Source organism: Pristiophorus japonicus, chromosome X, assembly GCF_044704955.1.
Source record: "Pristiophorus japonicus isolate sPriJap1 chromosome X, sPriJap1.hap1, whole genome shotgun sequence".
Lineage (NCBI taxonomy): Eukaryota > Metazoa > Chordata > Chondrichthyes > Pristiophoridae > Pristiophorus > Pristiophorus japonicus.
In genome coordinates this window covers 17,129,463-17,152,896 of record NC_092010.1, presented here as the reverse complement: position 1 = coordinate 17,152,896, position 23,434 = coordinate 17,129,463, and the positions used below count along the sequence as shown (strand labels likewise).

Sequence of the window (23,434 nt, the reverse complement as noted above, 5' to 3'; positions counted from 1 at the left end):
ACTCTTTATTCAAGACATAACAACTGGCGACAAGATACAGATGATGAACGCCACCGCAACAATGCAGAGAACCGTGGGCATCCTGGAGAAATTTTCTGAGGGAGCTGATTGGGAAACCTTCGTGGAGCGACTCGACCAATACTTCGTGGCCAACGAGCTGGAAGGAGAAGCGAACGCTGCCAAATGAAGGGCGATCCTCCTCACTGTTTGTGGAACAATGGGACATCTCCAACGTATGTGCAGGCGAGCTGCAAACCCTGCTAAACCTGCAAACCACCATGTTGCAGAGGAGGACAGATCCATGGTGGATCGCGACGAACCAGAGCCTCAGACCGAGGAGGCAGAGGTATATGGGGTGCACACATTTACCACAAAGTGCCCCCTGATAATGCTGAAGGTTGAATTAAATGGACTCCCGGTGTCAATGGAGCTGGACATGGGCGCGAGCCAGTCCATAATGAGCAAAAAGACTTTCGATAAATTGTGATGCAGCAAGGCCTCAAGGCCAGTCCTGACTCCCATTCGTACTAAACTGAGAACGTACTCGAAGGAACTGATTCCCATAATCGGCAGTGTTACCTATGGTCTCGTACGATGGAGCGGTGTACAAGTTACCACTCTGGGTGGTACCGGGCGATGGTTCCACGCTGCTCGGCAGGAGCTGGCTGGGAAAGATACGCTGGAACTGGGGCGACGTCCGAGCGCTATCGCCCGTCGACGACACCTCATGTGCCCAGGTCCTGAACAAGTTCCCCTCGCTGTTCGAACCAGGCATCGGGAAGTTCCAAGGAGCTAAAGTGCAGATCCATTTGATTCCGGGGGTGCAACCCATCCATCACAAGGCGAGAGCGGTACCTTACGTGATGAGAGAGAGGGTGGAGATCGAACTGGACAGGCTGCAACGAGAGGGCATCATTTCACCGATCGAATTCAATGAGTAGGCCAGTCCGATTGTTCCAGTCCTCAAGGGAGACGGCACCGTCAGAATCTGTGGTGATTATAAAGTAACTATCAATCGTTTCTGACTGCAGGATCAATACCAGCTACCGAAGGCAGACGATCGATTTGCGATGCTGGTGGGAGGGAAAATGAAGCTGGACTTGACCTCGGCCTAGGTGATGCAGGAGCTGGAGGAATCATCATAAGGCCTCACCTGCATCAACACGCACAAAGGTCTCTTCATTTACAGCAGATGCCCGTTTGGAATTCGATCGGCCGCGGCGATATTCCAGAGCAACATGGAAAGCTTGCTGGAGTCGGTCCCGCGCACCGTGGTCTTCCAGGACGACATCTTCGTTACAGGTCGGGACACCGTCAAGCACCTGCAGAACCTGGAGGAGGTTCTTAGTCGGCTCAATCATGTGGGGCTCAGGCTAAAACACTCGAAGTGTATTTTCCTGGCACCTGAAGTGGAGTTCCTGGGGAGAAGCATCACGGCGGACAGCATCAGGCCCACTGATTCGAAATGGAGGCAATCAAGAAAACGCACCGAGACCACAGAACGTGACGGAGTTGCGGTCATTTCTAGGACTCCTGAACTATTTTGGTAACTTCTTACTGGGTCTTAGCACATTGTTAGAACCCCTGCACTCTTTACTGCGTAAAGGAGATGAATGGGTATGGGGTAAAAGCCAAGAAAATGCCTTTGAGAAAGCTGGGAAGCTGTTATGATCAAACAAATTGCTTGTGTTGTACGATCCATGTAAACGTTTGGTACTAGCATGTGATGCGTTGTCGTACGGGGTCGGGTCTGTATTGCAACAAGCTAATGAATTTGGGAAACTGCCACTGGTTGCTTGTGCATCGAGAAGTCTGTCTAAGGCCGAATGGGCCTACAGTATAATCGAAAAAGAAGCGTTAGCATGTGTTTACGGGGTAAAGAAAATGCATCAATATCTGTTCGGGCTCAAATTCGAATTGGAAACTGACCATAAGCCACTGATATCCCTCTTTTCTGAAAGTAAGGGGATAAATACAAATGCATCGGCCCGCTTCCAGAGATGGATGCTCACGTTGTCCGCATACAACTACGCCATCCGCCACAGGCCAGGCACAGAAAACTGTGCCGATGCTCTCAGTAGGCTGCCATTGCCCCCACAGGGATGGATATGGCACAGCCCGCAGATTTAGTCATGGTAATGGAAGCATTCGAGAGTGAGCAATCACCTGTTACCGCCCGACAGATTAGAACCTGGACGAGCCAGGACCCCTTACTGTCCTTAGTAAAAAACTGTGCTTCACGGGAGCTGGTCCAGTGTCCAGTTAGAAATGCAGGAAGAAATAAAGCCGTACCAGCGGCGCAAAGATGAAATGTCTATACAGGCAGACTGCTTCCTATGAGGAAATGGGATAATGGTGCCAAAAAAGGGCAGGAACACTTTCATCAGTGATCTCCACAGCACCCACCCAGGCATCATAATGGTGAAAACGATAACCAGATCCCACGTGTGGTGGCCCGGTATCGATGCAGACTTAGAGTCCTGCATGCACAAATGGAATGCATGTTCACAGTTAAGCAATGCACCCAGGGAGGTGCCACTAAGTTTATGGTCCTGGCCCTCCACACCGTGGTACAAGGTCCGTGTCGACTATGCAGGCCCATTCTTGGGAAAAATATTCTCAGTGGCTGTAGCTGCATACTCCAAATGGATTGAATGTGTGATAATGTCGGCAAGCACGTCCGCTGCCACCATTGAAAGCCTACGGGTCATGTTTGCCACGCACGGCCTGCCTGATGTCCTTGTGAGTGACAATGGGCCGTGCTTTACCAGTACCGAGTTCAAAGAGTTCATGACCTGCAATGGGATCAAACATGTCACATCTGCCCCGTTTAAACCAGCATCCAATGGTCAGGCAGAACGAGCAGTTCAAACAATCAAGCAGAGCCTGAAAAGGGTAACTGAAGGCTCACTGCAGACTCGCTTATCCAGAACCCTGCTTAGTTACCGCACAAGACCCCACTCGCTCACTGGGGTCCCTCTCGCTGAACTGCTCATGAAAAGGGCACTTAAGACAAGGCTCTCGTTCTTCCACCCTGATCTGCACGAACAGGTAGAGAGCAGGCGGCTTCAACAGAATACATATCATGATCGCGCAAATGTGTCACGCGAAATTGAGATAAATGATCCTGTATTTGTGTTGAACTGTGGACAAGGTCCCAAGCGGCTTCCTGGCACTGTTTGGGCCAAAGAGGGGAGTAGGGTGTTTGTGGTCAAACTCTCAAATGGACTCACCTGCAGGAAACACTTGGACCAAACCAAACTCAGATTTACGGACTATCCAGAACAACCCACAATAGACTCCACCTTTTTCGACCCTCCAACACACACACACAAGTGGCAACCGACCCAGCGGTTGACCATGAAGCAGAACCCATCACCCGCAGCAGCCCAGCAGGACTCACCACCGCCAGCAGCCCAGCAAGGCCAGTTGCGCAGCAGCCCAGCGAGGGCCCAACAAACGACTCACCAAAACCAGCATTTGCACCGAGACGATCAACCAGGGAAAGGAAGGCCCCAGATCAACTCACATTGTAAATAGTTACACTATTAACTAGGGGGGGGGGTGTTGTTATGTATGTAAACCTGTAAATACCATGTCTAACCACTAGAGGGTTTATCCTCTGGAGTCCCAAGGGATCCCACAATCGATACTGCTATCGAGGAGGAGTGTGAAATTCTGGATGAAATAAACATAGTGAGAGAGGAAGTATTAAGGGGTTTAGCAGCTTTGAAAGTGGATAAGTCCCCAGGCCCGAATGAAATGCATCCCAGGCTGTTGAGCGAAGTAAAAGAGGAAATAGCAGAGGCCTTGACCATCATTTTCCAGTCCTCTTTGGATTTGGGCATGGTGCCAGAGGACTGGAGGACTGCTAATGTGGGAGAAAGGGATAGGCCAAGTAATTACAGGCCTGTCAGCCTATCCTCAGTGGTGGGAAAATTAATGGAAAAAATCCTGAAAGACAGGATAAATCTACATTTGGAAAGGCAAGGATTAATTAGGGACAGTCAGCACGGATTTGTTAAGGGAAGATCGTGTTTGACTAACCTGATTGCATTTTTTGAGGAGGTAACCAAGAGGGTCGATGAGGGTAGTGCGTATGATGTAGTATATATGGACTTTAGCAAAGCTTTTGATAAAGTCCCACATGGTAGACTGGTCACGAAGGTTAAAGCCCATGGGATCCAGGGCAAAGTGGCTAGTTGAATCCAAAATTGGCTTAGAGGTAGGAAGCAAAAGGTAATGGTTGATGGATGTTTTTGTGACTGGAAGGATGTTTCCAGTGGGGTTCCACAGGGCTCAGTACTGGGTCCCTTGCTTTTTGTGGTATACATCAATGATTTAGATTTGAATATAGGGAGTATGATTAAGAAGTTTACAGATGACACTAAAATTGGCTGTGTGGTTGATAATGAAGAGGAAAGTCATGGACTGCAGGAGGATATCAATCTACTGGTCAGGTGGGCAGAGCAGTGACAAATGGAATTTAATTCAGAGAAGTGTGAGGTGATGCACTTTGGGAGGGATAATAAGGAAAAGGAATACATATTAAGTGGTAGGCCACTTAATAATGTAGATGAACAAAGGGACCTTGGAGTGCTTGTCCACAGATCCCTGAAAGCAGCAGGCCAGGTGTATAAGGTGGATATGGAATGCTTGCCTTTATTGGCGAGGCATAAAATACAAGAGCAGGGAGGTTATGCTTAAATTGTATAATACTCTGGTTAGGCCACAGCTGGAGTACTGCGTGCAGTTCTGGTCGCTGTATTATAGGAAGGACGTGATTGCACGAGAGAGGGTGCAGAGGAGATTTACTAGGATGCTGCCTGGAATGGAGAATCTTAGTTATGAGGACAGATTGGATAGGCTGGGTTTGTTCTCATTGGAACAGAGGAGGTTGAGAGGAGATCTCATTGAGGTGTACAAAATTTTGAGGGGTCTGGATATAGTGGATAGCACATATTTCCATTATGAGGGGGCATAATTTTAGGGTGGTTGGTGGAAGGTTCAGAGGGGATTTGAGGGGGGGTTTCTTCACGCAGAGGGTTGTGGGGGTCTGGAACTCACTGCCTGGAAGGGTGGTGGATGCAGAAACCCTCACCACATTTAAAAGGTGCTTGGATGGACACTTAAAGTGCCGTAACCTGCAGGGTTACGGACCTAGAGCTGGTAATTGGGATTAGACTGGATAACCTTTTGTTGGCTGGCGCAGATACGATGGTAAATACTGCAGGGAATCTAATACGGCCAAGGTGATCTCCTGGACTATTTTTGATCACCTGGATGGGTCGGAGAGGAATTTTCCCAGATTTTTTTTCCTTAATTGGTCTGGGTTTTTATCTGGTTTTTGCCTCTCCCAGGAGGTCACACGGCTCCGGTTGAGGTGGAATGTAGAATGTTTCAGTGTAAGGAGTGTCGCAGTTATGTGAGGCGGTCTGGTTGGGCTGGGTGCTCTTTACCTTTCCGCCATTGTTCATTGTTCATAGGTTTATATGTCACCTTCAGGGCTGCTGACCGAGGGCCGTGCGGCTCTTTGTCAGCCGGTGACACGATGGGCCGAAATGGCCTCCTTCTGCGCTGTAAATTTCTATGTTTCTATGTGGAACACTTTGCCTTTAACACTTAGTATTGACATTAGTCTGGTGAACCCAAGACTGTCATGGAGTGTTCTGGGAAGAGGCGCTGTGCAGTTAAATATAGCCTGCTGCAGTAAGAGGACCGGGCAGGAAGTCAGAAAAAGATTCAATGGATGTCAGGCAGACTGCCAAGGAGATCGAGTTTAACCATCGGACTCAAGAATCCAGTGATGGAGGGTGCTGTGTATGGAGAAAGAGTCAGATTGAACACTGTGAGCTCAAAGTAAAGTGTGACCTTAGTCTTTTATTGCAGGTCTCCAGAGTGCCTCTCCAACCTGTGAAGCCTCCTTAAATACCTGTGCTCCCAAGGGATTATGGGATCCCTTGGGACTCCAGGGGATGAACCCTCTGGTGGCTGTACAGAGTAAATACAAGTCCACATATATAACAACACTCCCCCCTGCCCAAAGTCCAGCTCCATTGACACTGGGAATCCATTTAGTTCAACATTCAGCATTATCGGGAGATAATTCATGGTGAATGTGTGTACCCCATGTACCTCTGCCTCCTTTATCTAAGGCTCTGGTTCGTCGTGATCTTCCGTGGATCTGTCCTCCTCTGCAACATGGTGGTTTGCAGATTTAACAGGCTTAGCAGCTCGCCTTCACGCTCGTTGGAGGTGTCCCATTGTTCCACAGCCCTTGCAAACGTGCTCTTTGAATCGGCATGAATGGAAACGATGATCACCCCCACAGCGCCAACAAGGTGTTAATGGCCTTGCATTCATCAACCTTGATGGTGGACTCTGAGTCATCTGCGGATGTGCAGCTGCAGGTTGTGTGACCTGCCCTGTACGTTACGATTCGAAAACAACATCACTTTGTTCACAGTATTTGTAGCAGCACTTGTGTGCTGAGAGATTTGCTTCGTATTGTCACTGGTGGCAATGAACACCTGGGCTATCGCTATGGCCTTACTCAAGGTTGGGGTCTCTACAGTCAAAAGTTTGCGAAGTATGGTTTTGTGGCCTTAGTCCATAGTGCTCACCACTCTCCCATCCTGTGACAATTGGAACTGGTGCTCACCACTCTCCCATCCTGTGACAATTGGAACTGGTGCTCACCACTCTCCCATCCTGTGACAATTGGAACTGGTGCTCACCACTCTCCCATCCTGTGACAATTGGAACTGGTGCTCTCCACTCTCCCATCCTGTGACAATTGGAACTGGTGCTCTCCACTCTCCCATCCTGTGACAATTGGAACTGGTGCTCACCACTCTCCCGTTGGTGTAGGAGGGAGGGCTTTAGTTTCCTGAACAATTGGGACCGCTTCTGGAGAAGGTGAGACCTGCACAAGTCGGACAGGTTACACCTCAACAGAGACGGGACCAATGTTCTCGCGGGTGGTTTTGATAGTACGGTTGCGGGGGCTTTAAACTAGCTTGGCAGGAGGATGGGAACCCAGGAGAGGGCTCTGAGCTAGTTAGAGTGGGTGAGAGCTCAGATGAACAGAACCCCAAGAATGCAAAAAGCAGGAGGCAACAGAGCAGAGTAGCACTGGGGTAAGTGTAAACCACAAGGTGATAGGAAGGGACAATATGTATGAATATAAAGAGGCTGCAGGAGGGGTCAAAACTAAAAATCATGGTTTAAAAACTAGCATTAAAACACTTTACCTAAATGCACGCAGCATTCGAAATAAAGTAAATGAGTTGACGGCACAAATCACTACAAATGGGTATGATTTGGTGGCCATTACAGAAACGTGGTTGCAGGGTGGCCAAGACTAGGAATTAAACATACTGACGATTCGGAAAGATAGACAAGAAGGGAAAGGGGGTGGGGTAGCTCTGTTAATAAAGGATGATATCAGGGCAGTTGTGAGAGACGATATTGGCTCTAATGAACAAAATATTGAATCATTGTGGGTGGAGATTAGTGATAGTAAGGGAAAAAAGTCACTGGTGGGTGTAGTTTATAGGCCCCCAAATAATAACTTCACGGTGGGGCAGACAATAATCAAGGGAATAATGGAGGCATGTGAAAAAGGAACAGCAGTAATCATGGGGGATTTTAACCTACATATCAATTGGTCAAATCAAATCGCACGGGATAGCCTTGAGGAGGAATTCATAGAATGCATACGGGATTGTTTCTTGGAACAGTATGTTACAGAGCCGACAAGGGAGCAAGCTATCTTAGATCTGGTCCTGGTAATGAGACAGGAATAATAAACGATCTCCTAGTAAAAGATCCTCTCGGAATGAGTGATCACAGTATGGTTGAATTTGTAATACAGATTGAGGGTGAGGAAGTAGTGTCTCAAACGAGCATACTATGCTTAAACATAGGGGACTACAGTGGGATGAGGGCAGAGTTGGCTAAAGTAGACTGGAAACACAGACTAAACGGTGGCACAATTGAGGAACAGTGGAGGACTTTTAAGGAGCTCTTTCATAGTGCTCAACAAAAATATATTCCAGTGAAAAAGAAGGGCGGTAAGAGAAGGGATAACAAGCCGTGGATAACCAAGGAAATAAAGGAGAGTATCAAATTAAAAACCAATGCGTATAAGGTGGCCAAGGTTAGTGGGAAACTAGAAGATTGGGAAAATTTTAAACGACAGCAAAGAATGACTAAGAAAGCAATAAAGAAGGGGAAGATAGATTACGAATGTAAACTTGCGCAAAACATAAAAACAGATAGTAAAAGCTTTTACCAATATATAAAATGGAACAGAGTGACTAAAGTAAATGTTGGTCCCTTAGAAGATGAGAAGGGGGATTTAATAATGGGAAATGTGGAAATGGCTGAGACCTTAAACAATTATTTTGCTTCGGTCTTCACAGTGGAAGACACAAAAACCATGCCAAAAATTGTTGGTCACGGGAATGTGGGAAGGGAGGACCTTGAGACAATCACTATCACTAGCGGGGTAGTGCTGGACAGGCTAATGGGACTCAAGGTAGACAAGTCCCCTGGTCCTGATGAAATGCATCCCAGGGTATTAAAAGAGATGGCGGAAGTTATTGCAGATGCATTCGTTATAATCTACCAAAATTCTCTGGACTCTGGGGAGGTGCCATCGGATTGGAAAGCAGCTAATGTAACGCTTCTGTTTAAAAAAGGGGGCAGACAAAAGGCAGGTAACTATAGGCCGGTTAGTTTAACATCTGTAGTGGGGAAAATGCTTGAAACTATCATTAAGAAGAAATAGCGGGACATCTAGATAGGAAAAGTGCAATCAAGCAGACGCAACATAGATTCATGAAGGGGAAATCATGTGTAACTAATTTACTGGAATTCTTTGAGGATATAACGAGCATGGTGGATAGAGATGTACCGATGGATGTGGTGTATTTAGATTTCCAAAAGGCATTCGATAAGGTGCCACACAAAAGGTTACTGCAGAAGATAGAAGTACGCGGAGTCAGTGGAAATGTATTAGCATGGATAGAGAATTGGCTGACGAACAGAATGCAGAGAGTCGGGATAAATGGGTCCTTTTCGGGTTGGAAATCGGTGGTTAGTGGTGTGTCACAGGGATCGGTGCTGGGACCACAACTGTTTACAATATACATAGATGACCTGGAAGAGGGGACAGAGTGTAGTGCAACAAAATTTGCAGATGACACAAAGATTCGTGGGAAAGCGGGTTGTGTAGAGGACACAGAGAGGCTGCAAAGAGATTTAGATAGGTTAAGCAAATGGGCTAAGGTTTGGCAGATGGAATACAATGTCGGAAAGTGTGAGGTCATCCACCTTGGGAAAAAAAACAGTAAAAGGGAATATTATTTGAATGGGGAGAAATTACAACATGCTGCGGTGCAGAGGTACCTGGGGGTCCTTGTGCATGAATCCCAAAAAGTTAGTTTGCAGGTGCAGCAGGTAATCAGGAAGGCAAATGGAATGTTGGCCTTCATTGCGAGAGGGATGGAGTACAAAAGCAGGGAGGTCCTGCTGCAACTGTACAGGGTATTGGTGAGGCCACACCTGGAGTACTGCGTGCAGTTTTGGTCACCTTACTTAAGGAAGGATATACTAGCTTTGGAGGAGGTACAGAGACGATTCACTAGGCTGATTCCAGAGATGAGGGGGTTACCTTATGATGATAGATTGAGTAGACTGGGTCTTTACTCGTTGCAGTTCAGAAGGATGAGGGGTGATCTTATAGAAACATTTAAAATAATGAAAGGGATCGACAAGATAGAGGCAGAGAGGTTGTTTCCACTGGTCGGGGAGACTAGAACTAGGGTGCACAGCCTCAAAATACGGGGGAGCCAATTTAAAACCGAGTTGAGAAGGAATTTCTTCTCCCAGAGGGTTGTGAATCTGTGGAATTCTCTGCCCAAGGAAGCAGTTGAGGCTAGCTCATTGAATATATTCAAATCACAGATAGATAGATTTTTAACCAATAAGGGAATTAAAGGTTACGGGGAGCGGGCGGGTAAGTGGAGCTGAGTCCACGGCCAGATCAGCCATGATCTTGTTGAGTGGCGGAGCAAGCTCGAGGGGCTAGATGGCCTACTCCTGTTCCTAATTCTTATGTTCTTATGTTCTTATTAATGTTGGGGAAGTCCAGAGCCAGGGGTCACAGTCTGGGGATGGGGGGTGGGCCATTTGGGGCCGAGATGGGGAGGGGCTTCTTCACCCAGGGAGTAGTGAGCCTGTGGAATTCTCTGCCACGGAGAGTTGTTGAGGCCAGTTCACTAAGTGTATTCAAAATGGAGTTAGATGTAGTCCTTACTACTAGGGGGATCAAGGGGTATGGTGAGAAAGCAGGAATGGGGTACTGAAGTTGCATGTTCAGCCATGAACTCATTGAATGGCGGTGCAGGCTTGAAGGGCTGAATGGCCTACTCCTGCACCTATTTTCTGCGTTTCTATGTTTCTATGTTTCTATGCCAAGCATGAAAAAGTCTCTGAGCATTCGCAATATCCTGCAAGGCATCTTAACTTAGTGACATAACTCGCCACTTCCTGGCCTTCAGACCTTTTGTAGGTGTAGAACCGGTACCTCGCCATCAAAACACTTTCCTTCGGGTTCAAATGTTCTTGGACCAGTGTGCACAAATCATCATACAATTTCTCCGTGGGTTTCGCTGGAGTGAGCAGATTCTTCATGAGGCCATACGTTGGTGCCCCACAGACGGTGAGGAGGATCGCCCTTCGTTTGGCAGCGTTCTCTTCTCCATCTAGCTCATTGGCCACGAAGTATTGATCGAGTCGCTCCACAAAAGTTTCCCAATCATCTCCCTCCGAGAATTTCTCCAGGATGCCCACTGTTCTCTGCATCTTTGGGTTCGCTATCTGTATCTCGTCGCCAGTTGTTGTGTTTGGAGAAAGAGTCAGACTGAACACTGTGAGCGCAAAGTAAAGTGTGACCGTAGTCTTTTATTGCAGGTCTCCAGAGTGCCTCTCCAACCTGTGAAGCCTCCTTAAATACCTGTGCTCCCAAAGGATTATGGGGATCCCTTGGGACTCCTAGGAATGAGCCCTCTGGTGGCTGTACAGAGTAAATACAAGTATACATATATAACAGATGGCTTCACAGCTTCATATCCGCAGGGTAGATGTTAACTCCGAGTATGAAGTGGGCAGGCAGTGGATGGAATGCCTGCCTCTTCCTGCCAGCCTTTCTAAGGGCCCGGGCATCATCAACAGCAGTAGAGGCTGCATGGCCCACACTTTACCCAGTGGTGCAACAAAGGCTCACTAGATTGATTCCTGGGGTGAAAGGGTTGTCTCATGATGAGAGATTCTGTAGAATGGGCCGATACTCTTGGAGTTACGAAAAATGAGAGGTGATCTCATTGAAACATACAAGATTCTGAGGGGGATTGACAGGGTAGATGCTGAGAGGTTGTTTCCCCAGGCTGGAGAGTCTAGAACCAGGGGGCACAGTCTCAGGAGAAGGGGTCGGCCATTTAGAACAGAGATGAGGAGCAATTTCTTCACTCAGAGGGTGATGAATATTTGAAATTCTCTGCCCCAGATGGCTGTGGATGCTGAGTCTCTGAATATATTTAAGGCTGAGATCGATAGAGTCTTGAGGTCGAGGGGAATCGAGGAATATGGGGACAGTGCAGGAAAGTGGAGTTGAGGTCGATGATCATCCGTGATCTTATTGAATGGCGGAGCAGGCTCGATGGGGCCTGCTCCTGCTCCTAATTCTTATGTTCTTCAGTTCTTTTGTTCTCACCCAGCTGAGGGCCTTTGCGGCCCAGCAGAAGGCCGCAGTAAATCTGGTGGCAGTGGAGCGACAGCAGGGCTTGCAAGCTCACGGCAGCCATTTTAACTCCACTACTGCCCCGTTTGGGCTGGGCGGGCCGAGTTCAAAGCAGCCCTCGTGATACTCGGGGAGGGCCTTCAGCCAGAATTTTACCAGAATTTATTCTCTGTGTAGCCTAAAAGAGTATGGAAACTTCGTCCCAGTCCAATAATAAATAAATATGGTCTGTTATGTAGCAGGTTAATATCGGGGGGGAGTGGGGTCACTTATACTCCTTGTTCCTGAGGTGCAGTGATTCTGACAAGAGGGGTCCCTGTGCTGTGCTGGGCTTTCCGGTGCATGCAGGGATTCCCCTGGTAGCTGAGATCTCTGGATATCTGCTGTAGCTTGCACTCAGTGGTGCACGATGCAGGGATGTGCCCACGAGATTGGTGACAGTGTGACTGATACTTTCTACGTGTCACGACATATATTAAGTCTAAAATGAATGAACAACACTCGCTGCTCATGAAACACCAGAAGATCTCCTGATATCATATTATATAAAGAACCTGACTGGTACAAAGCTGAGCACTCGGGCCATCAACGTCTCAGTACTCAAAAGTAATTCCTTTCAATTGCGACTCATATAGATATTACAACATGGAAAGAGGCCGTTCAGTCCAACCAGTCCATGTCGATGCTTATCCTCCACATGAGCGGTAATCTTAATCCCATGTGCCTGTCTTATTTCTACATCCCTCTCTTCCCCTTCTGTTCAACAGCCTCTCGAACCTACTCTTCAATGTTGATACGGTCTCTGCTTCGCTCTACTCGGAGCTCCTTCACGGCAAGTGAGCCCCAGGTGGGCAGAGGAAACGTTACAGGGACACCCTCAAAGCCTCCCTGATAAAGTGCATCATCCCCACCGACGCCTGGGAGTCCCTGGCCAAAGACCAGTCCGCCCTAAGTGGAGGAAGTGCATCCGGGAGGGCGCTGAGCACCTCGAGTCTCATCGCCGAGAGCATGCAGAAACCAAGCGCAGGCAGCGGAAGGAGCGTGCGGCAAACCTGTCCCACCCACCCCCTTCCCTCAATGACTATCTGTCCCACCTGTGACCGAGACTGTGGCTCTCGTATTGGACTGTTCAGCCACCTAAGGACACACTTTTAGAGTGGAAGCAAGTCTTCCTCGATTCCGAAGGTCTGCCGATGATTGATTGATTGATTGGTCTCTGCTTCAGTCACTAACTCTCGTGTGAAAAAGTTTCTCCTGTTCTCGGTCCTAAATGTCTTACAGTTAATCTTATAACGATATCCCCTTGTTCTAGCCCCATCCTCGGCCATTAGAAACAGTCGGGTTCTGTCTACCCTGCCCCATAATTTGAAAATCCTCCAGCTAATCACCCGCAATCTCCTCTGCTGTAATGCAATGCAGACTTACTACAAGCTGTGCGGGATGCCCAACAAAAAATGTCCACAGTGAAGAGACGATGGCTGAAATTTGGAAGGCCCAATTTTGTGAATCGAGTGCTGACACACTCAGATGGATGAAGCTTCACTGCCTGATTATTTGATCCACGCTATAGACCCTCTCTTCATTTGGGCCGCATACCCATATTGGGCACATTTCACCACTTGGTGATCCTGCTGTAAATCCAGTTGAGCATTTTGTGGGTGCCAGACTGATCGACTTGCTTTCCTGTGTGAACATGGTTACAACAGAATGGGTATCGCACCAACTGCAGCCAGTGACATTCTACATGAGCAAATGTGTATGAAAGGGAGCGTCAATGAGCATCGCAGCTTTAGCTGTCCCTTCTGTGCAAACATTGACTTGGGGTTTACCAAGAGACAGGGCCTTAGGCTCCGGCTGGGCAAAGGGACAGTCACGAAGTTGTGCCACGTGCTGCCAGATGATCGACAGCTGAGGTCAACAAGACCAGCAGCACTGTCGGTGGCAATCAAGGGAACAACTCCTCAGAATTTCTAAACCCCTGGCGCTTTCAGACACTGGCAGGAATCCTGTCTGGAATCAGGTACCAGACATTGAGCTGCTGTATTCAGGACTCGACTGAAAGCCCCTTCTGAAATTTCAGCTCAATGTGGACAATCAGGATCTGGAGTGAAGGGAACTTGGCTTTTATCAGCTGGCCCACATCTCCAAAGTGTGGGACGTTATCAAGTAGCCATTCATCCATCTGTTTGTGATCCAGGACCATTCATGAACAGGAAGGGCTGCTACTCCTTCAGTATGCAACTCAAAACCATGGCCATCAACACATTATAAAAAAAGAAAGACTTGCATTTCTATAGCACCTTTCACGACCACAGGATATCCCAAAGCCCTTTACAATCAATGAAGTGCTCTTGAAGTGTAGTCACTGTTGCAATCCAAGGAGTGCACATGATTCATTCACACTGAGGCAGTCAACGTTGTATTTTATAGTCTCTTGAACACTCTTAGTTCAACTTAACTCGATTTATTTGGGAGATCTCAGACAGCCATGTGGAGCTTAAAGATGGCGTTCCTTCACAAACTTTCCCTATACCTCCTAGCGAGAGGGCGCTCTACAGTATAGCAACACCTCATATCGCTTCTCGGCCTTTTGGCTAAGATCAAGTGTAGTATCTGTTCTTAGCAGTTTAATATCCCCTTTGGGGACATGATATTGAATTGATTTTTGGACAGGGAGCTGGATCAGGGGCTTGCCCCATCCACTCCATGCACCGACCTGGTATTGCAATGTTTCCAGGAACGGTGCAACTTCGCCTCTCGGCCTTTTGGCTAAGATCAAATATATTGGCGCAAAGTGATCTTTGGCGTTAGAGTTGATCTGGAAAGAAATTGGAAAAAAAAACACCTCCTAGCTAGATACAACACACAAACAAGACAGAGGAGAGAGGACAGCCTTGCCTGACTCCAGATCTAATCGGGAAGCTTTGAGTTTCCCACCCGTTGATTCGAACTGCGCTACTGATATCTGTGTAGAGCAGTTGGATCCAATTGCGGATGCCCTCCCCAAACCCCATTTTGGAGAGCACGTCCATCAGGTATGTGTGCGATATCCTGTCAAAGGCCTTCTCCTGGTCCAGGCTCATTAAGCAGGTGTCCACCCTCCTGTCCCGCACGTAGGCGATCGTATCCCTGAGTAGCGCGAGGCTATCAGAGATCTTCCTGCCGGGGACAGCGCAGGTCTGGTCCGGGTGAATCACCAGCTCAAGGGCAGACTTGACCCTGTTGGCGATGACCTTTGACAGGATCTTGTAGTCCACATTGAGCAGCGAAATGGGCCGCCAGTTTTTGATTTCCTCCCTCTCCCCCTTCTGCTTGTAGATGAGGGTGATGATGCCTTTCCTCATCGATTCTGACGTACTGCCGGCCAGAAGCATACCTCCGTACACTTCCAGCAGGTCTGGGCCTATCCAGTCCCACAGAGCCGAGTACAACTCGACCGGTAAGCCGTCGCTTCCGGGAGTTTTATTCATCTCGAAGGACGGGACGGCCTTTGTCAGCTCGTCCAGAGTTAGCGGGTGGTCCAGACTCCCTCGCTTGCTGTCGTCTAAGACCTCCGAAATAGATGACAGGAAGGACTGGGAGGCCGCGCGGTCTGTGGGCTTGACGTCGTACAGCCTGGCATAGAAGGATTTGCTGATCCTCTGCATGTCAGGCTGCGAAAATGTCACAGAACCGTCTTCTTCCTTTAGGCTGGTGATCACAGAGCTCCCCCTGTGTACCTTTTGGAAGAAGAAGCGCGAACACGTCTCATCCTGCTCGACGGAGCGGACTCTGGATCGGAAGATGATCTTGGAGGACTCTGAGGCAAAGAGCGAGGCTTGCTGGCCCTTCACCTCTTCGAGTTCCTCCGCGACATCGACCCCCATCGACTGCAGCAAGAGCAGGTTCGTCTGGAGTTGGGACAACTCCCTCTGTCTCCCTCTCGCCTCCTGAACACCTTTGAAGATGAAGAACCTCTTGATGTTCGTCTTGATTGTTTCCCACCAGTGCATCGGGGAATCGCAGTTTAACAGTTCTCCAACCTTTGTAATCCCTCTCGAGTTCCTCAACGTTTTCCGGAGTCAACAGTTTAACGTTCAGCTTCCATATCCCTCTGTCAACTTTCTGGTTTTCCTGTGGGCGACAGTCGGCCAGTAGGAGGCAGTGGTCAGAGAAGAACACTGGCGTGACGTCAGTGGATCTGACCTTGAGCGTGTGGGACACAAACAGGAAGTCAATTCTGGAACGGACGGACCCGTCTGGTCTCGACCAGGTGTATCTGAGCGGTGCTCCGTCTGCAGGGTTGCTGAAGACGTCGCACAGCTTGGCATCTTTTACCGCATCCATCAGGAGTCTGGACGTGGTGCCCAGCTTGCTGTCGGCTCTGCTGGATCGTCCAGCCGCATCGATGATGCAGTTGAAATCACCGCCCAGAATGACCGGCCTGGACGTTGCCAGTAGCAGTGGGAGCTGCTGGAAGAGGGCCAGCCGCTCGTTCTTCACAGCTGGGGCGTAAACATTAATTAACCTGAGAGGGGAATTTTTGTACATTACGTCTGCTACGAGGAGGCGGCCGCCCACCACCTCCTTAACTTCGGTGATGGTGAAGTGGTCTCCCCGCAGCAGAATGCCCAGGCCGGAAGCCCGGCTGTCGTTGCCTCCTGACCATATGGATGGTCCATGGGTCCACCATCGTGACCACTGCCGGTAACTGCTGGAGTGTGGCAGGCCGCACTCCTGCAAGAACAGCAGGTCCGCTTTGACCTTGGCGAGGTACCCCAGGGTGGAAACACATCGCGTAGTCGATTTTACGCTACGCACGTTAATACTAGCAATTTTTAAATCCATTTTAAAGCTATTGTTTACAGTTACAAACATTACACTTCAGATAAAAAATCGTTTTCAATTTCAGGTAAAACGTTTTCAAGTTCCGACAACTTCTCAATGGCCATTTCCAGCATGTGTAAGTTATTACTATCAACATCAACATTTACTACACCTGGGGTGGCGTGGTCATCGTCCTCTGCTGTGGGGGTGTTTTGACCAGGGGACTGCTGCAGTTTTGTGATTATGTCCGCAATGTTCTCTGCATAGTCCTCGCCTGGTGTTGGTGGTTCCCTCTTTTCCTCAGTCACGGCGGTCTCGAGCTGGTGTGCGTCGATCGCTGCGTCGCTCCCGGTATTCCGGAGGTGGGGTGTGCTGGGCACTTCGCTGCTCCCGTTATCCCGGAGCTGGTCTGCGTTGGTTACTCCTTCGCTCTCGGTGTCCCGGAGCTCGTGTGCGCTGGGCCCTTCGTTGCTCGCGGGTTCCTGGGGCAGGGCTGTGTTGGCTGTGTGCACTGCTCCCGCTCGCCTGTGGCCGTGGGGTGGCGCATTGCCTCTTCTTTAGGTGGTGGCGCTTTTCCTCATCAGACAAGCTGCCATCGCTGGTTTCTGCCGAGCTTGGTGGTCGCCTCTTCCCCTTGCGCCTGCGGGCCTTTTTCCTCACTGTCTGCCATTCCGCTTCATCGTCTGATGTCTGCTCGTTCCTGGACTCGGTGCGCTGGGGGCGAGGTTCGCTGCTGGCTGCTGGTGTCTCGCAGCTCGCGGTAGCAGGGTTCTCTTCCCCGCCGACTTGTCCCGAGTCCACGGGGGCGTTGGTCGGGGGGAGGGTGTGGCTCTCCTCTGGAGCGTTGTGTTCCTCAGCTTCCTCCTCCTCTGGTGCAATGTTCTTTGCTGCCTGCCCATAGCTGTAGTTGCATTTGGGGCAGTTTTTGGAAAGGTGCCCAGCCAGACCACAGAGGTTGCAGCACTTGGTCTCCTTACAGTCCTTTGTCTGGTGGCCTTCGTTCTTGCAGTTTCGGCAGACGAGAGTTTTGCAGCTTGCCGCCACATGGCCTGCCTTCCCGCAGGTGCGGCACACGTTGGGTTGGCCAGCGTACACCATGTAGCCCCGTCACCCTCCGATGGCAAAGCTGGAGGCCGGGGTTCAGGATAGTTCCGCTGGCGTCCACCTTCATGGTGACCTGGATCTGGTGCTTGCTGGTCCAAATCCCGTGCACGTCTTTCAGGTCGATGCTGTTTCCTGCTCCATCGACGTATCTGGCGAGGAAAGTCAGCACATCAATGACGGGTTGTGGGGGGGTTGTACATTTGCACTGTGATAGTGCGTCTTCTCTGTGACGGGAGGGTGAACAGTGGCTCCCAAGTTAGCACTGAGCGCAGCGGTTCACTCGCCTCCTTCAAACCCTTCAGGAACTTCAGGCAGAGGGTGACGGTTCTGAAGGTCACATTAAAGTAACCTCCCGAGGTCCTGCAAGGTGAAGATGTCGACGACTTTCATGCCGCATGTTCCCAGCAGGATTTTCTTCACGAAGAGGTCCCGGTTGATGGTTGTCTGTCCATCCACTTTCTTTACCATCACTCGGATGGTGTTTCGGACTCCCTGGTTCGCCGCTCGGTTGGCCGCCATCCGGGTTGCAGATTCCTCCTTTCGCTGTGAGTTTTGGCCAAAGCCCTCAATCTCTGTTTGCCCCGGTCCGGAGCTTGGGCGGGCATCTGGACCCGCCCCTTGACGGGCCCAAAGGCCCGCCGAATGATCGGTCGACATGCAGATTTTGTCTCTTCTCTCCAATTGGCGCCTGGCTCAAGCCAAAGGCCAGAGCCAGCAAAACTGGAAAAACGAGTTTCTGCAGTCAGTCAATTTGCATATGAATGCCCAATCAACAGGTACTCCACTTGATCTTAGCCAAAAGGCCGAGAAGCGGCCTTTTGTGTGTGGTATCGAGCCCTTTGCCGAGTCCATCAGGAAGGATGCAGGCATTAGAGGGGTGACGATCCCAGGCAGCGGAGGCGCTCAGGTCAAGACCTCCCTGTACATGGACGACGTCGCCATCTTTTGCTCGGATCCGCAGTCGGTCCGCAGATTGCTCGCAATCTGCGACCAGTTTGAACTGGCCTCAGGAGCAAAGGTCAATCGCACCAAGACTGAGGCCATGCTCTTTGGCCACTGGACCGACCGAGCCTCCATTCCCTTCACCGTCAAGCCAGATTTCCTGAAGGCGTGCGGCAAAAACTGGGACGAGCGTATCGCCAAGGTCAAACAGAAACTGGCATTTTGGGAGCAGCGCTCCCTTTCCATCACAGGCAAGAACCTGGTCATCAGGAGTGAGATGCTCTCGGGGTTGCTGCACGTGACACAGGTCTGGCCCATCTCTCGCTCCTGCGCTGCGGCAGTTACCCGGGCCGTCTTCCACTTTGTCTGGAGGTCCAAAATGGACCGTGTCCGCAGAGACACGATGTACAAATCTCTGGACAGTGGAGGAAAGGATGTTCCGAACGTGGCCCTCATCCTGACGGCCACCTTTGTGTGCGGCTGCATCAAGCTGTGCACAGACCCCCGGTACGCAAACACCAAGTGTCACTACGTGCTGAGGTTCTACCTGTCCCCAGTGTTGCGAAGGATGGGTCTGGCCACGCTGCCGCGAAACGGCCCCACCAGCTGGACCATGCCTGTCCACCTGTCCTTCGTGGAAAAGTTTTTCACAAAAAACCCATTTGACCACAAGGCCATAAAACAGTGGTCAGCACGTAAGGTCCTGGATGCCCTACGAAAGAAGGAGAGGTGGTTCCCTGTCGGGTGGTTCCCTGAGCAGACTGTCGAACTCGTTTGGCAGAACATCTCATCGCCAGAGCTTTCACACAAGCACCAAGATGTAGCTTGGTTGGCGGTGAGGAGGGCCCTACCCGTCAGAGTGTTCATGCACAGCCGACGTCTCAGCAGCACGGCACGGTGCCCCCGAGTCAGCTGCGGAGCGGACGAGACTGTCACCCATCTCCTTCAGGATTGCGCCTTCGCAAGGCAGGTTTGGAAAGAGATGCAGTGGTTGCTGTCGAGGTTCATCCCGAGCAGCTCCGTAACACAGGACTCTGTGCTCTACGGGCTGTTCCCAGGGACACACACCAAGACAGACATCACCTGCTGCTGGAGGGCCATCAACTCGGTCAAAGACGCTCTTCGGTCTTGCCGAAACTTGCTGGTTTTCCAGAGTAAGGAGATGTCCACGTCTGCGTGTTGCAGACTGGCGCAATCCAAGATCCAGGATTACGTGCTGAGGGACGCACTTAAAATTGGTGCAGTCGCCGCAAAGGCACGGTGGGGAAGGGCCACAGTTTAAAGCCCTTCTGCCACTGTAAACCCAGGGGCAGGAATCAGTACAAACCCCCCTCGGGCTTTATTTGTAATTTACTTTTTGTGTACATAGCGCACCAAATCTGTAAACACCTATGTAGTGCCATGTACAATGCAAGGTCTGTTACGAAATGCATGTTTGAAAAGAAAAATGTAAATGTACCATCACCCATTCCGGGCACTGTATTGTAACACATGAAACGTAATTTGTGTGAATGTACCACAATGTATCCCGTTTATTGTACCGAATTACACTTGAACTGAAAAAACAAGAAATGTAACGAACGGAACTGCCGTCAGCACCCAGATGTATTGTATGGGATTGCTGACCGCAGCTAAATGTACTGAAATGCCATTGAATGTACTGTACAAATTTTTTTTATGAATAAAGTATATTTTGAAATTTAAAAAAAAATCTGTTCTTATCAGTTTAATATCTGATACATCCCCTATCTGGGGACCAAATATTAAATTGATTTTTGGAACAGGGAGATGGACAAGGGGCTTGCTCCGTCCACTCCACGCATCGACCTGGTATTGCAGTGTTTATAAAAAAAAACACCTCCTAGCTCGAGGGCGCTATACATTATCTCGTTACAAACGTGAGCAAGGGCTCGAAATTCGGTGAGATGACGCCCCTCGGGAGGGTGGGAACAGGGACGCTAAAGGGTTTGCAGCCGCGAGGGCCGGCATTCACGCCGCTCTGCAATTTCAGTGTGCCGGTACCGGCGGTGCAGAGGGGCATTACGCTTTCAAACCTTGTTTTGCGCTGAACCAGTAGCGCCCCCTAGTGACCCCGGCAGAGAAAGCTGGCGTGCAGAGCCGTCCCGGGGCGGTGGGGAAAGGGACGACTGCAGGAGGCAACTATGAATGTTTTTTTTTCTTTTTGCGATTTAACTGCATTTGGAGTGAGGAATATAAAGGCAATGTTTTTTGTGTTTTTTGTTCCAATTTTTTTTTGCAGGGAGGCCTCTTTGCGGGCGCTCCGAAGCCGGCTCTTTAGCAACGGATATTCAGTTGCTTACCCGGCCTAGCTCCCGAAGAGAGGTGTGGAACGCTCCCCTTTGTGCTCCGCCCCACACTCAGGGCGCAGTTGCTGAATTTTTTGGCTGCCGACAAAAAACCCTGTCCCGGCGCTAAATTGATCCACTGCCCAACATTAATGACTCAAAAAAAGTGTCAAGCGAATTTCCAGCCCCAAGTGTTTTGAAGGTGAAGCGGGTATAGAAAGATGGCTTTTCGGAGAGAAGAATATGTAGAACATCCATGGATGATGAAACCTTCTGTCAACTTCAACACAGAAGCTCGCCACTTTCTCACCTCCGTGCTGTGCCTTGCTCTCTGTGAACCCCACAGTGCGTGCTCAGCTGGTGCTCAGTGTGTGAGTGGCAATACTGCATCTCACTGCAGCCTTTGAAAGTCTGAACAGTAAAACCATTGTACTCAATGTGACAGCATAGAGATGTTGGTAAACGAATGGGAGGGGCATGAATTTGGATGTTCCAGCTGGTTGGCACTTCCCTCTCAACTGATCCACTGCTGTTTCTATGCCAACGTTCTTTGTCCAAAATTCATGAAGAGCTTCACTGTGGCTCCTGGCACTGCCAGTGTGGACCCTGGTGTTAAACATTACCTTTTTCTAGCAAAATAACTGGAATAGTTATTATTAACAGTTTCTCTTCAGTAGAATTCTGACAATTCCATTGACATTCCTGTACTATCGGGGTTTATTTTAAAATACACTTTTAAAGGGTATGCTTTGGCTGTTAAAGGGGACACTATTTTTGGCATTGCAAGTGAACCATTTACAAGGATGCACATGGGGGGCCGCCCCGACCTGTGTGAGAACACCACCGCAGGTCGGGGCTATAAATAGAGCTGGAGCGCCGGGCCCTGGAACATCGCTGGTGGAGGTGCGGCGAATGAGGGTACGGGGCCCAGAAGAGCCGAGGGCCCAGGGGCAGCACGGACCTGCCCACACTGCGATACGTGTGTGCACTAGGTCCGTGCAGCAGAGCAGGTCTCCAGTTGTCCTGGTTAACCCTTGCCACTGGACCAAGACCGAGCTCTGTCAAGCCCGTGTGGTGGCTGGTGTGCAACGGTCACCACACGTTAAAAAAAATCCACGCACAGGCATCTTCCACCCCCTCAATTGGAGTTCAGGACTGGAACATCGGGCCCTTCATTGAAACATCTGTGAACTCTTGTGGAAGCAAGTCATCCTCGTTCGAGGGACCGCCCATGATGATGATGACAATATTATGAAGGAGCACTGTGGCCAAACCCTGGTCACCGGCACAGACTCAAAGGTCCCACTGCACAAGGTACGATTGAGGGGAAGAAGGCCATCCTCGAAGGAACCAGACACACAGGGGCTGGATTTCCCTCTTGGTGTTCAAATCCCTCGTGTCCTCGTCCCTCCCTATCTCTGCAACCTCCCCAGTCCGCCAATCCCTATCTCTATAACCTCCTCCAGCCCCGACACCACTCCCTATCTCTGTAACCTTCTCCAGCCCCGACACCCCTCCCTATCTCTGTAACTTTCTCCAGCCCCTACACCACTCCCTATCTCTGTAACCTCGTCCAGCCCCTATAACCCTCCATAAGTCTGTGACATCCTCCAGCACCTACACCCCTCCCTATCTCTGTAACCTCCTCCAGCCCATACACCCCTCCCTATCTCTGTAACCTCCTCCAGCCCATACACCCCTCCCTATCTCTGTCATCTCCTCCAGCCCATACACCCCTCCCTATATCTGTAACCTCCTCCAGCCCCTACACCCCTCCCTATCTCTGTAACCTCCTCCAGCCCCTACACCCCTCCCTATCTCTGTAACCTCCTCCAGCCCCTACACCACTCCCTATCTCTGTAACCTCCTCCAGCCCCTACACCACTCCCTATCTCTGAAACCTCCTCCAGCCCCTATAACCCTCCCTATCTCTGTGACCTCCTCCAGCACCGACACCCCTCTCTATATCTGTAACCTCCTCCAGCCCTACACCCCTCCCTATCTCTGTAACCTTCTCCAGCCCCGACACCCCTCCCTATCTCTGTAACTTTCTCCAGCCCCTACACCACTCCCTATCTCTGTAACCTCGTCCAGCCCCTATAACCCTCCATAAGTCTGTGACATCCTCCAGCACCTACACCCCTCCCTATCTCTGTAACCTCCTCCAGCCCATACACCCCTCCCTATCTCTGTAACCTCCTCCAGCCCATACACCCCTCCCTATCTCTGTCATCTCCTCCAGCCCATACACCCCTCCCTATATCTGTAACCTCCTCCAGCCCCTACACCCCTCCCTATCTCTGTAACCTCCTCCAGCCCCTACACCCCTCCCTATCTCTGTAACCTCCTCCAGCCCCTACACCACTCCCTATCTCTGTAACCTCCTCCAGCCCCTACACCACTCCCTATCTCTGAAACCTCCTCCAGCCCCTATAACCCTCCCTATCTCTGTGACCTCCTCCAGCACCGA

General features: G+C 50.0%; 3 pseudogenes; 2 read left to right on the top strand and 1 right to left on the bottom strand.

The window, feature by feature from the left end:
- Nucleotides 1–14,380: 14,380 nt before the first annotated feature.
- On the top strand, nucleotides 14,381–14,559 carry LOC139241034 (U2 spliceosomal RNA; annotated as a pseudogene).
- A 3,839-nt stretch (nucleotides 14,560–18,398) lies between these two features.
- On the bottom strand, nucleotides 18,399–18,531 carry LOC139241060 (U2 spliceosomal RNA; annotated as a pseudogene).
- Nucleotides 18,532–20,346: 1,815 nt separating this feature from the next.
- On the top strand, nucleotides 20,347–20,521 carry LOC139241040 (U2 spliceosomal RNA; annotated as a pseudogene).
- The last annotated feature ends 2,913 nt before the right edge of the window (nucleotides 20,522–23,434 follow it).